Genomic DNA, 11,953 nt, shown 5'->3' on the forward strand with positions numbered 1-11,953 from the left:
ACGGTCAAACATCTTTGGACACTTAGTGATATCCATCCACATGAAGAATGGAAAAACGTATGCCGGAAATGAGTTACGCAACAAGATACCATCACACTTGCAGGATACCGCCACATTGAAGTCTGAACGGTTTCTGGTTTTAGTATCTTAAGTAGAACAATCTATGTGATAAAAGATACAATCAGGTTATGGAATTGAAGGTTTAAGAAAGGTAGATAAAGAACTTTTTAATCCACTTTTGTTGTTGTTGTTGTAGCAGCAGAAAACTTTCTTTAAGTAATGTCAAGGAATGGTGCCGAATTGACAGTGCTTGGCCGCACAATAACCCAGGTCCGTTGCTGTTACCATAACCCAACTGTCGTGTGAGCGGTTTGTTCGTGGGAACGACACTTTCTGGAATATTCCTTTAGAAAACCACACATTTTTAACCAAAATTGCTAAAAAGTTTTCCGACGTGTACTTTAGTCACTTACATATTCCTCACTGACTCGCGTTGTGTACAGGGATCGGATTCGTTAGTTTGATATTATCTGCTTGTTGTAGTAGATTCATAATTTATTTGATTGACATTCTTCCGCGAATTATGAATTGTATTTTAATTAATTGGGTTGGGCGCTGAAAATTGCTTTAAAGCCACGTAATAAATTTTCGCTATGAATCAATTTGCATAATTTTTCATTTATTTTCAATTTGGTTCGAATTTATTTTGATTCACTAATGACGCATCAATGATTAATGAAGGGCTGTTGCATTGTTGCGTGCCGATGTTGACTTATTCAATTTTAACCAAATTCGTAATAGACATCATTTTCAAATCAGTTGATTATATCACATAAAGCTTTCTAAACCAATACGTTACTGAACAAAAAAATATATACTATACATCGCTAAATATAGGTAAGGGCAAAAGATTTTACATAACCTTAAGAGTATGTCCTTTTGTAAATAATTTTTACTAACTCGACAAGGAAAGTTTTCCAAAAATTCAACTGAAATTATTATTGAATTCACACAAAATGCTTTTGTCTTTAATATATATATTTCTTTTACCGGAAGGTACAGAAATTGTGTCCACTCTTAATCCTTCCCTTCTTTTTTCGTTCAATCGTTTCGAAAATATTCGTTTTGTTGTAAAACAAGATCTAAAGAAATGTTAAATTATTTTCATCTCCCCCATTTCTTTCTTTATTTCTGTAGTTAGGAACCCACAGAAAACAAGCAAGAAAGGGCTAAGATCGGGTGTCACCGAACATTTTATACTCTCGCATGATAAAGTGATAATCGAGATTTCATTATCCGTCATTTACATATTTTTCAAATCCCGTATTTGTGTAAAGTTTTATTCCGCTATCATCATTGGTTCCTAATGTATGTACTCGTATTATACAGAAAAGGCATCAGATGGAATTCAAAATAGCGTTATATTGGAAGAAGGCGTGGTTGTGAACCGATTTCACCTATATTTCGTACATGTCATCAGGGTGTTTAGAAAATATTATATACCGAATTTCATTGAAATCGGTTTAGTAGTTCCTGAGATATGGTTTTTGGTCCATAAGTGGGCGAGGCCACGCCCATTTTCAATTTAAAAAAAAAAGCCTGGGTGCAGCTTCCTTCTGCCATTTCTTCCGTAAAATTTAGTGTTTCTGACGTTTTTTGTTAGTCCGTTAACGCACTTTTAGTGATTTTCAACATAACCTTTGTATGGGAGGTGGGCGTGGTTATTATCCGATTTCTTCCATTTTTGAACTGTATATGGAAATGCCTGAAGAAAGTGACTCTGTAGAGTTTGGTTGACATAGCTATAGTAGTTTCCGAGATACGTACAAAAAACTTAGTAGGGGGCGGGGCCACGCCCACTTTTCCAAAAAAATTACGTCCAGATATGCCCCTCCCTAATGCGATCCTTTGTGCCGAATTTCACTTTAATATCTTTATTTATGGTTTAGTTATGACACTTTATAGGTTTTCGGTTTCCGCCATTTTGTGGGCGTGGCAGTGGGCCGATTTTACCCATCTTCGAACTTAACCTTCTTATGGAGCCAAGGAATACGTGTACCAAGTTTCATCATGATATCTCAATTTTTACTCAAGTTACAGCTTGCACGGACGGACGGACGGACGGACGGACGGACGGACAGACAGACATCCGGATTTCGACTCTACTCGTCACCCTGATCACTTTGGTATATATAACCCTATATCTGACTCTTTTAGTTTTAGGACTTACAAACAACCGTTATGTGAACAAAACTATAATACTCTCCTTAGCAACATTGTTACGAGAGTATAAAAAGATGAATATTTTTTGTTTCATTCGATTTTCGAGGATCGTGTCAGAAGATGACTTTTAATCGGTTGCTTAGTTCATGTCTAAAGTAAATAATTTAAAAAGAAATAACATTCTTTTCTGTACGAAATTTCTTTTTAGAAGATGACTTCAGCTTTTTACAACACCTCAGTATAATATTAGCTGGTTTTACAAACCTATTAGAAGTCGCTGCGCACAACTTTCAAGAAAGAGTTTTCACGGTAAGCCCCGCTAAATTCGAAGATCTATGCCAAACTTTCATAGTCCGAATGACCGAGTGATCAAGATAATTCCACAACAATTATAAATGTTTTATTTACATTCTCCGCGGTTTATCCTCCAAGTCTTCCACGAATACTACAGGGTCGCAGAGTACATTTCTCTGTTGGATACAATCGGCGATGTTTTAATGAGGCGTTTATCTAGAGAAGTATTAGAGGGATTTCATCAAGTGACGTTTGAAGCTCAAAGGTCAACTTGATCACTGGTAGTGTCATTGAGGGCAGAAGCAAAAGTCAAAAGACCACAAGTTACCAACTATTGCATTGGAAACGTTGAATAGCTGCGATGTAGACCTACACCCCATAATTCATAGTTTTCTTGGCAAATTCTACACACTACCTGTGACGAATGCGAACTCTGTCTTTGTCGACACTTCGCCTAATGAAAGATAATTCAAGATAAATGGATCGACCTGGCGTTGCTGTACACGCATAATGACATTGAAGTCACTGCAGAAGAAGTTCTCAAAAGATTCTCAAAATATGGTCCACATCGTTTTCTTCTATGAAATTTTTCTATTCAATACATTAACTGACTACAGTATTATATATTGCAACAAAGTATGTCACCCGCGGTATGAGGATTTGATATTAAAAAGTCGATTTGAAATTTTTTCACCATGATATTAAGCTGTATAAATACTGCTACATTTAATATAATAACCTTCATGGTTCAAGTAAATATCTCCGCATGCATTTTTCGCACACGGTCTCGAAAAGACTATACATAGGATGGTTGTTGGCCTAGTCACAGGTCACAACTTAATGGCATCAGATGTGATAGGGATAGGCATTATTTACGATGACACATGTAGAAAGTACGGGAAAAAGACGCTTCAACACCTCCTCTACTTCCTTCCTTCTTTTCTAGAACTCGGCTTGGATATCTAGAAACTTCGCAGTTCAAAGAACTAGTTGAAGCATTAACATTTTGTGTGACGTAAACTTTAGCTCATATTAATCTGAACCTCCATCTTGTATTACAAAGGAAGTATAACCTTTCGTAATTTACTCTGCCACTATGATCGTTTTTAAGTAGCTGTTCTGAATAATGAAAAATTCATGGTATTACCATTACAAATATCAGCGTTAATAGTCCTGTTACGAACGATCTGACAGCATGACTCACGTAATCCTCGTAAGTCCTACTTGCTTACGTATGAACTGAAACTAGCGCAGTAGGCAATGGGCAATGGGAAAAGCGGGATCCAATCAGCGAATTTCAGTGACACACACTGAGAGTTCGAACGCAGGCGTATCAAATACAGCTCCTCTCAATATCCCAAACAAGCGCATCTTCAAGAAAGCCATCACTGTTCACTCCTCAAATTCTGTTCGTTCGCTAGGGCTTCTTCGTCGCGCCGAGTTGCTACAAGAGTAAAGCAAAATCTTACGTCAAAATGAGGCTTTATTAAGGGAACAGCACAGCTTTTTGGCGCGCATAGATGCAATGGGTTTCGATGATGACCTCGAAAAAAGGCAATACTCAGATCTCAACGGGGCTGGGCGATCAGACACCACTTCCATCCTAGATGCTGCAGCTACCGCCACAATTTGTAGCACCATTAATAGCACAGCTTCTGCTGCAACCAACACATACAGCTGGACACGTTGAAAGCTTGTCCATTGGTTCTTTATCTTATCGCCGATTGTCTTAGGCGCAAGTTGATTTACGTAACAACCTTTCTAAAGAATTGTCCGAATATGATGGTATACCCAGCGAGTGGCCGTTGTTTTATCCCGCTTATAATCAAACTACAGAGGTTTACGGAAGAGAATCTGCTAATACTGCGACAAGCATTGGAAGGTCCAGCGAGAAAAGAAAAATCTATTATTGTACTCCTCATGCGTCAATTAAATTGCAACTGGGGAACTGCGTCAACAGTTTACTGGCCTTCAGCGTCCAACCTCAGAACATCTTCAGGTAGTACCAGAACCACTATGATTTTCAACTTGGCACCGTCTACTTCGTGCAACAGCTATAGCAATGTATTTTTGTAAAACGGAAAGTTATCTTTGGAGAAAGGCTGAACACGACAACTTCGGAGACTCGATAGCATCTCAAGCAGACGGAAAACCAGTTGACAAATCCAGCAATATTTTGAAGTTATTAGTTCATTAGGAAGACTACGGCGTTTTGAGAATGAATGGGTAAGAGCAGAGGACTAAATCAAGTACTATTGCCTTTTAACCACCATGTTACGTACCTTATCATTAAGCAGTTCCATGTAAAGTATCATCCTGGCAATTTGGAAACAGTGATCAACGACACAGTGGCAAAAGTGTATTTTTTGGTATAACAGATCAATGTTCTGCATTCGATGCTCCCCTCCTCCACAAAACAGAGGAGAGGCAGCCAAGCAGCTATTAGAGATTCCCATTAAATGTAACTACTAACTATTTATATAAATATTTCAGCAACGGTGGTTCCACGCCTCTTTCCTTACACAAACACATTCAACCTAAGTTGGAAAACGCTTTTAAAGCCCTCAGTTGAAAATCCCTTTCTAAATATTTCCTGCACTTTAATCAAGATGACTTCGCTAATCAGCCGCTAATTATATTTGATATTTACTAACAATGTGCCACAAAAACAACAATAACATGCATATGTAGTAATAAATATGCATATTTTGCAAATTACCACAACAACAACAACAAGAAAAAGCAAGCAAAACTGTACTTTGTAGGTATTTAACAAGCCATTAACGGAAAGCGACAACACCCGCTCCGCTCATGAGACAGCTCGCTGAGCCGACAAATCTTAAAAATGATGGGCGCAAAATTAAAAGTGACTCTTTATGAGCAACAACAACAAATATGGGCAAGGCAACAGCGCCAAACTCTTGCGCTTGCCACAAACACCAGGCATTAAAGTCAACAACCTGCAACAACTAATTGCATGCCACAAAATCTGCGCCCAGGCAGCAACAACATAACTGAGCCAGTGAATTTTTTGTTGCTGTGGCTGTGTGTGTGTGGAAATTTAGTCAACCCGCTACTAATAATATTTACATAACCTCAACATTTACCATGTACTAGCTGCAATAGCTAAACAACAACTATTTTGTGTCAAATAGCAACACTAACAACAACAACAACAAAAACAAATAAATGCAGCACTTAATCGCATACCAGCCTGTGATTGCTGCATTTACCACGCCAGGGTGGGGAGGAAGCAGGAAACAACACTTTGCAGTTAAAAATGAGCTGGCTGAAGATAAACAACTATAAAAACAATAACAACAATTAACACAATGAAACCGAAATTGAGCGAACAAGAGGAAGACGCAGATGCAAGTCGCGGCCAAAAAGTGCTTAACGTCGCATCATCGTTAAGTCATCAGCGGCAACAACAACAACAACAACTAAAATAGCAACAAAATAACAAGTAGAAAAGCTGCAACAACAACACTAATAAAGCATGCATTTGACAAGAGCAAGCAGCAAGAGCAGCATCATTAGCAATGCCTGCATGACAGCAGCAACCTGCAACAAAATATTGCAACAACAACAATATGCACGAACACGATCTAGCAACTGGCAACTGGTGGACGGATGGATGGATGGACTGACTAACTTTCAAGTAGACACGAGTATGTTGGTATTGCTTTGACTGAGTAAACAGCAACAGAAAACAATAGCAACAACAACAGCAATGGCTGTGTCGACAACAGTGAAAACCGAATCTCAATCACAAGCGCCGAAACTAGAGAAACCTTTTAAGCCACAAAAGCCAAGCAGACCCATACGCTAACCGACAACATGTGCCACACACTCATATACACACATACACACATGCACACATGCATATGTGTGTACAAGTTCATAAATAATACACACTTTTTGTCTGCAAGCAAATAGAATTTGAGAAGGTGGAATTTTAAGTGAGCTTGCGCTGCTTGTTTTTTCTGCGCAGGCGTGTACCCACCTACCCAGCCAAGTATCTAGACACTTCAGTATACTCGTATGTATGTTTGGCTGTGTGTGTGTTGACGATGCGCATCGGCTTCATTGCAGCTTCGCTATGCCGGTGCTTTGGTTGCGCATGCGCGACTGACTGCATTAGTTAAGGCATGCAGTTGACCTCGCCTAGGTGACCTTTAAGTACACATACACACATTTAAAGATATAATGACTATTAGATGCATGTGTGTGTGTGTGTGTTTTTTTGTTTTACAGCAGACCGCCCTCCCATACAACTACTAAAACAAATATAAATACAAAACTTGGCAATAAAATGAAGCATTAAGTCGAGGATGTCTAAGTTTACTCAGTCCAAATACACATACACTTACAGATGCAGATAGGTGTGTGTACCTGCTTAGAATAACAGATATGTATCTATCAACAGATAGGCTAAGATCGCGGTTGGTGATTCTGCGACTGATTGGCACGAGTAAATATATATAGTAAATATAGTATTGAAGGAGCTCATGAGTTGGGACAGAGCGGCTTCGAATCCTATGAGGTTCATATAACAACATATACAAGTATGTATTTATACACCATACGATTTACTCGATCAGTTTTTTTACCATTTAATAATCTGTGTATTTCAAGGTGAAAGTTAGGAGAACTTTTTGGAATCAGCACTAAGAGGGAGGTAGAAACTATGCCTCAATGAATCTGAAACTTACTTCTTAATGTGAAAACAGATGACCCAAAAATTAAAGCGCGGATTTAAAGGTACTTCGAACTTCGACAGCAAGCCAAGTATTTTCCGGGGGTCCACACTATTAAAGAGAGATTTGAAAGTAGAAAAAAGTGATACCTAATCGCTACAAGGTACAAATGTTCGGCCTTCACCAAGTGTAGCAATTTCCGAGTGGATATATGCTGAAGATATTCAAGCATATCAAACTCTATAGAGAAAAATCAAGACAGCTTACAGCGATGCCAGTGCAGCCTAGGCGCTTAGATGCAGAAAATGAAAATGTTGTCAACGGTCGGTACAGCAACCAATACGCGGAAACACCGAAATATCAACATTAACTCTAGGGGTTATGAAAACTCATGTATGATAAGGGGCTTAGAGGATAGCAACCAACAGACGTGAAATTAATGGGATATGCGGACGATCTCATGTTGATAGCAATGGCCAATTAATTAGACGTCCTAACAAACAAATGCACTGAGTGCTTAAAATGTCTACGCCAATGGTTCTCTTCTGTGAGTCTGGAACTAGCACAAAACAAAAGTTTTATCGTAAGCACCAGGAAAGTGGAACAACGGATAGAGCTCACCGTAGAGGAGTGCCAGATTACTTAACATTCGCAGCTGAAGTATCTGGGAGTAATATTGGATTCCAAATTAAAATTTGAGGAATACCTGGCGTATACTTCCGGTAAAGCAAACAAATACTCTATCGAGAATGATGACCAATAAATGCTGCGTGCATTCCAGCCGGCGATTTCTAATAGCAAAAGCAATAAGTTCCGTTACATTGTGTACAACATCAGTATGGATACAAGCAACGGATCAATTAAGAACTGCTTTCCGGATTATATCAACCGACGTTACTGAAGTATTAGCCAATATGCCGTCCATTGACCTCCAGGGAAATGAACTCGAGCAATTACAACAGCTATCAGCGCATAAAACAGTATCGGCAAAGACAGAGGAGAGGATCAGAAGCACCAAAATGTGGGAGGAGCTGTGGAATTCCTCATCCAAACGGCGCTGGAGCCGCAGACTTATACCGGATACCGGATATCCACTCAGGGATATCCAGACAGACCAGCAGCTACTTTTACAGATTCTGTCCGAGCTGTTCGACGTGTAGACAGTATATAGAAAGCTCTGTACATGTATTATTCATACAATAGAAAAACTAAAAAACACACACGGTGGTAGTTTTACGGTCGATAACAAAAAACATCCACTCTTTAAATTCACAGCAATTGCAAGAAGAGGGTGCCGAATCTTCGAAACATTATGCCCACAAAGTATCGACATCTTATCTATTAGCTCAAGAGATTTGTTAGACTTCCTAACCGATAATGATGTGTCAAGCATAATTTAATTTATTGCAACTGAAGAGGATTTCCGAAAACTTTCCACTTCTGTATTACCTTAGACTGCTCAAAGTCAAAACTTAAAGAGGGTTTCCGAAAACCTTCCTCTTCTGTATTACCTTAGATTGCTCAACGTTATAGATATCTGCAAGTTTTAAACCCGTTAAACTAGAATAGAAACTTACGCAGAAGCAAGATTTCAATAGAATGTATAGTAGGTCCTTGGTTCAGCACTTAAAAGAAACTTAAACCCCTCTAAAATTCAGTGAATGTAAGCTAGTAACTGGTTCACATCTCAGGGCCCGTCGTCGCAGCATATATAACATGTGTGTGAGCTCTCATTATATTCATATGTAAAATTTTCTTAAATGTTGTAATGTTCCTTTGTACTTTTTCAGGACTAATGTTCCACAAAGTGTCAGTCAATAATCTCTCTCAACTTAAAGAGATTAAATCCGTTCAATAACTTACTCTCCGATGACCACCATTCGGAGTCTGAAAATATAATATAATTAGAGGGGATTAAACTACAGAGCTTTACAGCTTTGTAAGAACACTTTTAAGCAGCGGCAAGCCCCGATTAATGCTGAAATTTATACCGATATGAAAGGGCCATTTCCAGGCAGTAATAAATCATTAGAGACAAGAGACATTCGAAAAGATTTACACTTATAAGTTATAAGCAAGTTTGGATACCATAAAGGATTGCCTGAAGACAAGAGATTTATAGAAAAGCTCTTAAAATATTTTTGATGTTATGGTAAGTACCGAGAAACTGAAGATCTGAATCTGGAGATCGAAATTATCAGAAGTAGCAATTGATTTAACTTGATCTTAAACTGTCTAGATAGGAAAAAATAAAAAAAGTATGAACATAAAGTCCAAAAATTACACAGTCATCAGAAATGCCGAAAAGACTGGTAAAGTTTATGATTTTCTCTCACTTCACTATACACTGGATTATAAGCATCGAATGCGCAATTAGTCTTGAGATAAGTGGTTCAATGTTGCAAAGGGAGGCGCATTGTACTACCTGACTTCAACAAAACTTTTTCATAACAGACAATGATTTGAAAAAGAGCAAGAATACGAAAGAATTTTTAGGTTGCTAAAAAATCTACATACACTTTCTAGACACTCTAGAAAATATATACTCGTCTAGTGTATAGCTCGACGCACAAGCTAGAAGAGCTGACAAGTCATTCAGTTGTAACGACTTGTGTCGATGATTGTTAGTGGCATAAATCTAGCGACAAATCGCCTAATTGATTTATTTATTTCTGAGCAAGCTTATTTCTTTAAGCAAAATTGCTTATTATTGACGCGGGTCCGTAATGAAGAAGTCCTACGATGTGTTGCGCTGGTACACTGGAGTTTGTGCAAGTTTTTCGTCTTACCAATTACCATTTAATAGCGAATGGAGAAGAAACGCGCTGCCTGCAACAACACTTTATAAACTGACTTTGTTTATTTACTTTAGGAAAGAAGTATATTTTTCTTTTGGCACCACTTTTTTGCTGCGTGGCTCAGCTCTATGCTCGCTTCCTACGTACTAACAGTACTGATCCACAAACAGAAAAAGAGCTAAGGCATACAAACTGAAAAACTAAAGCAAACAAAGCAGTCGGCCACATGATTTCGAAGCCAAAAGAAAATCACATCAAATAAAGCACATCCGCAGCCAGCGTCCTTAGAAGGCGAGTGTTGTGGTGGGGGGCGGCAATCAGCGCGCAGCACAGCATAGTTCCGTCTGTAGCTAGCAGACCATGACAGACCCGTTGCGACCCAACCCTATTTTACTGAGTTAGCTGTTCTTGGCAAGCTTCCTTCACCGAGTTTTTCTTCGTTTGTCCTGCATCTTTTAGTTTATTTTCTTTATGTAAATCCAATTTTATTTGTTTGTTTATTTTTTCAGTTGTTAAACCGCAGGCACATACTGCAAAGGGTATTATAGTTTTGTTCACTACTTTTCAATGATGGATATGTACTTAGTGATCTTAAGACTACATTGAGACTAGTTGTTCGGTTCATCAATAGAGTCTATGAGTTCGGCATGGTCCACCCTACCGTTAAGAACTTAAATCAAAATGACGAAACTTCAATTTCAGTCTCTCTGACTAATTTAAATGTTATTATCTCGAAGAACAACCGAAATGTCTTAAAGGTAGAAATTATAATTACTATAAACGGTGTTTCACTTTGATATTATTACTTACTTTTGGTTATTTGCGGCCATAATAAGACCGCTCTTTCGTTTAGATCGTTCATGTATTGGAGAGCCTGCGAAAAACTTACCAGAGTTTGGACAGTCTTATATGTCCTAACCAATGTGTACTCTGAATCATACCGATTTAGGAGCGACATCTAGAAACTTGCATTGACAGTACATCTAAAAATACCAGACGATTCGTAGTATTGTATAGACCAGACACAGTGGAACTATAAATGGTTGCTTGTTAAAAAAACGAGTACAAGAAAACAAGCTTCTTGAACTTCGATTTATGCTCAGCAACCAGCACTTATGGGGTTACGAAAGCCTTCTGGTCCAGAGTGAAACGTAAAAGGTTCATGATCTACTAGCTCTTAGCAAGGTTTACATCGCCTCAATGAAAGGTGTCGTAACTGAACAACACCCTCCCATTGGCATTCAAACGGTAAGGTTATGTATTTTGGAGGACGCAACATTTCAAAGTTGCAGGGAGTAAGATGAGGTGGAAACATCTCTACATTTTTGCTTTCACTGTCCAGATTAAGGTTGAAGCATTTCGGTTGCCGTACTTTCTACGAACCTGACTGCTTGAATTAAATTAGTAGCCTAAATAAATTTTCGGCTGGCTCTTGGCGCTTTATACTACATATATGCGGCGGTCTTTTTGACTCTTTACATAGGAGTTCTTTGAAGGATATGCATCTCTAGCTATTTTAGTTGTGGCCTCACGAAAATTCAGTCAATTTACCTAACCTAACCTAAAGTTATATGACTATAAGGCAATTTGGTTAGAATTGGACATTCGACCTTTTCAACTTAATTGGTATTACGGAGAACATGTAGCGAAGATTCAATAACTTAATTATCTTTGTGACTGTTCAACTTCCGAAGTTAAAGGACAAATTAAATCTAAAAACTTCAGAAAACATCAGAAACTTCATGGGATATCCGGGGCGCATCAAAGTTACAGCTGTTGCTGGGTCTTCCTGTTTTGCCAGGTGATTGGCGAAACCAGTGGAGTGGTTATCAAGTAAAAACTGAGCACAGTAGACCTAAGGTATTGGTGCATTCCTTGTATATCGATCTAAGTCAAAACTTGTCATAAAACAAGAAACAATGTTTACTCAAGCTACAC

The sequence above is a fragment of the Bactrocera tryoni genome, chromosome 1 (genome assembly GCF_016617805.1).
Source record: "Bactrocera tryoni isolate S06 chromosome 1, CSIRO_BtryS06_freeze2, whole genome shotgun sequence".
Classification (NCBI taxonomy): domain Eukaryota; kingdom Metazoa; phylum Arthropoda; class Insecta; order Diptera; family Tephritidae; genus Bactrocera; species Bactrocera tryoni.